Consider the following 5,142-nt stretch of genomic DNA (forward strand, 5'->3'; position numbering starts at 1 on the left):
GCAGCAGATGGCACTCAAACTCGTCCTGCTGCCCGACTCACTCGCGGGTCCTCCAACCGGAGAGACAATCTCAGGGGCAGCGGCGAGAGGGTGGTGTGCCCCACTCGAAACTTTCGTCATAAATACAGCGTCAGACTGTTGTGATACCCTGTAAAGGAGAGAGGTCATGGGTGTATGGTGTATTTCCCTCTCTTCTCCTTTTCGACCGCAATGCATATCATTCCCATTCCATTCCATCTGTTCCCAACTGCTCCATGCTCTTGCCCTCATACTCTCTTTGGCATGAAGAGATCGAGCAACTTAGATAATTTCCTTTGGGATATTAAACAGCTCTTGGCTGGATCTTTTTCTGTAGATTTTTCATAAATATTCCGAGTAGAAGATATCCTTTAGTCGGCTTCCTTCTCGTGTTTCACTATAAAACTCCATTCTGTGGGTGGTTTTATTTATGCTCTGGTTTTCTTTTGATTTCGATTTCGCTTTCGCTGCTCCACCTGCGCCGCCCTCTGCGCTTGCTCCCATTTCTTCCTTCACGTCTGTCATCGCTCCTGTTTTCTGCTTTTGCTTTCGCTCTTTTGTTTGTTTATTTGCTTGTTGCGGTATTCGGGGAAATTATTATTATATTTTAATTACACATGCGTTTCCATGATGCCGCCGCTGCTGCTGCCACCACTTCGGGCAGGGCAGAGCAGGGCAAAGGCAGGGCAGAGCAAATAAACAGATGTGGCGGGTGGGACAGAGACACCGCCACTAGAAAGATAGAAAGTGCAAAAGAGAGGCAAGTTCCACCAACAAAAAAAACAACCGCAGAAATGTAAATGAAAATGGCGTGAAAAATCAGTTTCATGGTTTTTATATCCCTGTTTATTTGTTGTAAATGAGAGCACAGGGGGCGTGGCAGTGGGTGCGGAATAACGGAAGTTGATTATGACCATTTAGCATGGCCATACGCTCCGGAACGTGTGTGTGTGTGTTTGTTCTACCGTTCTGTTCTGCCGTTCTGTGCTGTTCTGCTGCTTTTTTTGGCCTAATTAATTTTTGTCACTAATGTTTTTATAGTCGGTTAAATGGGTGCGAGAGGAGAGTGGGAGCGGTGCGGTACAGCAGGTGCCAAGCGGCTTTATTACCTAATTACATTAGCAGCAGCACCGGAAGCAGCAGGACATGTGGTTGGGCAGCAGGGGAGGGGTCTACATATAGGGAAACAAGAAGAGAAGCTTCCGGCAGCAGTTTCAGATTTTTTGCAGAATTTTTGAATTCTTTAAAAGAGGTTGGAGATGGTTTTTAGGAGGTAAATCTTCCTTCCTGCAGCTGTTCCCACTCCATTTTCGCTGATTTTTCTCCCTCTTTCTGCATAATGCTTCTTCCACTTATTGCTGCTGCTGTTGTTGCCACTTTCTTCTACTGCTTTTACCCCTATTTCATTCGCAGCCACTCAATATGAAGAAATAACAACTTGCCACCAAGGGCAAATGAGAACAGACTCAATGGGGAAAGACTTTAACACATGCAGAGCACTTGCAGAGGGGAAATACCTAGCAGAGGGGTGCCGTGGCGGTGGGGGAGAGTCTAGAGTTTAAGGGCCAAGGCTATCGGTCGGGTATCAGCCTGGATCTGTGTGGCACAACTTTGCTTTTGGGGTCTTCAATGGTAAACAAGCGAAACAAATATTTAACTCCTGGGCGCACGTCCTCGCACCCCACACAGCCCACACTCTCCCAGCAGCAAGCGGTGTCTCCACTTCGCCGTGTGGCATGTAAAGGGAATGTGTGTGTGTGTGGCAACCCTGGTTGCTTGTAAACTTTTCTCTGAGGCAGAGTGGGGTAGGGAGGCAGCTTCAGGGGTTCTCTGCCTGTCGCTTATTTGTCGCAAGAACAGCAGCAAAGCTTTGAAATCAGCTGCTGATGCTGTTGCTGCTGCTGTTGCTGCTGCTGCAACCCCCACCCACCCACTCAGCCCCCTCCTCTACGCACAAGTGTTTATGTTTGTCTTGGCTAAAGGGCGACGGCGACAGAGGCGGCTGCGGCGCCTCATAAAGTCCCTAGAAAGCGACAGAGTAGAACTCAGGCAGCCAAAGGATCCAAAGGCGCTGTCAAAAGTCACGTCCAGGTCCTGCCATACATGTGACGCCACGCCCCCGCTCTGTGTCTCCCTGTTAACGTGTTTGTGCATGTCTCCGTCATAAACTTCAACTGGAAATTGTGCGTAATTATATTAAATTTTTATTGCCTCACACATGAAATGGAGAAACGTTGCAGCAATTTCCCAGAAAGAGTCTTCCCAAGAATTATCCACATGCAAATTGTTGCGAAACGAGTGGAATGTGGCAGAGGTGGGAGAGTGGGGGAGAGGGAACGTTTAAGTAAATTGATTTTAAACAATTTCAAAAGCGAGTCTTGTTGTAGCAGGAATTTGTGGATGGGTAAAGCTGCTTCTACAGGGGGTAATGGAAATTAAAAATGCAGAAAAAGTGGATTAGGCTTTAAATGGAAAGGGTACTAGCATATTTCTGTGGATTTGGGTTAGTTGAAGGTACAAAAATGCAACCAAAAAGGCAAAAGAATGCTTTTGTTTGCAATCAAAAATTGAAAGGCAACAAATTCTGTTCTGAATTCCGCCACTGATCGTGCTGTAACTTGTAGTAAAAGTGCCTTCAAGTCTCTTTTAGTGTGTGCTGTGATGAATTCTATTAAAGTTTTACCTTAACTTACAGCAATAGCCATAGAGATATTTATCAATACTTAAGCTCTTATCACAGCGGACTCTCTGAATCTGTTTCCTAACACTTAAGCCGCACAATCAATACCATTTACTACCAATTTTTCACATGTTCTACATGTGTATGGGATTGTTATTCGTATTATTTTCTGATTATCTTTTTATTTTTCCTGTATATATTTTTTTCTGGCTTTCTACTTTTGGCTTTTGTTGAATTGCTTTTCTGAGGTTTCCCATTTGGGGTTTTTACGGTCGTCGGTCGACGGTTGCCCGTGGCAGCCGCCGTTTGAACTTTGTTTGACATTCCGCCGACAATCGAATTTCAGATTCCAGTGATACAGGGAACCACTCTATGCCTCCGCTCTCTGCCCCCACATCGAACCCCCCACAATGGCATTTTCTTGTCCATGTCAGCAATTATTCAATGCTTAATCAGCAGAAAGGCATCGACAGACGCTCGAGGAGTGGGAGCAATGAATGGCATAAATCTTATTAAATATTCAAATAACATAACAAACGAGAAGGGACGTGTGAGACGCTTCTTACGCGTCACAACTTTTATACCCGGCACTCAGTACTACATCTGCAACTTAGCGGTTATTTGTCAAATTTTACATTTTTTTTCATCTGTCATCTACATCAACAACACTACTCACGCCAACACGCTCCTTTAGCTCGCCACCCTCCCCTAGAAACACACACTGCAGAGTCAGGGCAGAGGCATCGGCAGAGGCAGCGGCAGAGGCAGCGGCAGAGAAGTGTCAGGGGGAGAGGCCATAAACAGCGCGAAGCAGAGTGTGAATGCTGCGGGACGGGGTGAGTTTGGCCACTGAAAATTAATTTCTTCATTGTGGCTATAATAATTATCCAATCGGATCCCAATTTGGTGATCTGATAGATATGGTCATTCCCTACGGAATGGCGTTTTTAGTTTTCTGTTATCTTCAAAATTGTAGATTTGGGAGGTTTTCGCCCTTTTGCGGGGGCGGAAGGGGGCGGGGCTCATTTTTAAAATACACTGGTTTCAGTGTAAGCATACAGCAGTCTGGTGCCAAAATTTGGTGGCTCTAACTCTTATAGTCTCTGAGAACTAGCCGACAAACAAGACGGACGGACGGACAGACGGACAGACGGACAGACGGACAGACAGACATGGCTCAATCGACTCGGCTATTGATGCTGATCAAGAATATATATACTTTATGGGGTCGGAAACGTTTCCTTCTGTGCGTTACATACATTTACTTTGTGCACAAATACAATATACCCTATTTACTCTTCGAGTACCGGGTATAAAAAATGCTACCCCCCAAACCCACACATGAAGGCGGAGCGAGATAAGGGTAAGGGACTGACTGCAGAATATAATGCGGGCATAATTACCATTAAATGAGAGCTGGAAGTGGGCACGGGGGACTCGAGGTGGGGAAATGGTCAACGAATGTTGGGCAACGATTATAATTGCAGCAAACAACCGCTGCCCCCGCAGCCAGCTGCTCCTCACCCACATAAACACACCCCTCCCGCCCCGCTCTGTGCCTCTTCTAATCCACTAAAAAACCGTCTGGGAAATGTGGAAGGGAAATGTCCACTTGCTCGCTGGGCATTTTTTTTTTGTAATGTTTCTCCTCTGTTTAGGCATAGCCAATGCAATTATTTCATGCCACACACACACACACACACACACACATATGAGTGTGCGGGCGGATTGGGGCGTGGCAGTGCCCCTTTTGCCAGCAGAGGAAAAGGTCGGGCTGTCGTCATCATCATGGCAGGGCCCTGACGAAACAGAAACTATTTGAATAACGCGCCAGCCCACACGGGCCTGTAGGCCCCACCCAAGTCATCATCTGACCCACGCACTCCACCCACACACCCACACACACTCATATGTGGCATGTGGCAGCAGCGGCAGTGTCCCCTAACCACCGACTTCGTGTTAATAGTTTTTCCCTTTATTTCCATGCTTTTTTTCTGTGCCTTTTTTTCTCTCTCTCTCTTTTTGTTTCTGTTATCGCATGTCCTGTGGCGGCAACAAAGGGAAACCCTAGGGCCCCCCAGGCCAGGAGCCACAATTACGAGAAAATTAACGCAATTACAGGGGGTCAGGGTGTAGAAGGGGGGTGCAGGGCTTAAGGATTAGTTCTAGCATTGAAGAGGAATGAACCTGCCAGCGGTCTAATAGATATTTCAACATATAATTTCCATTAACATTCAAAGAGTCTGGCAGCAAGGGGCGGGGGCGGGGGCGGGGGCGGGGTCGGGAACTGCCATAAATAAATTACAACAAATATTCCACCCGCTGAAACGAATATTTTATGGATTGCGTCTGTAACTGGAACCAAAACATGACATTAGAATAATTTTAGTTATTCCTCCCTGACATTTGTTGTAATTCCGTTTTTCCACCTTTTATTTTGCAGA

The sequence above is a fragment of the Drosophila subobscura genome, chromosome J (genome assembly GCF_008121235.1).
Source record: "Drosophila subobscura isolate 14011-0131.10 chromosome J, UCBerk_Dsub_1.0, whole genome shotgun sequence".
NCBI classification, from domain to species: Eukaryota; Metazoa; Arthropoda; class Insecta; order Diptera; family Drosophilidae; genus Drosophila; species Drosophila subobscura.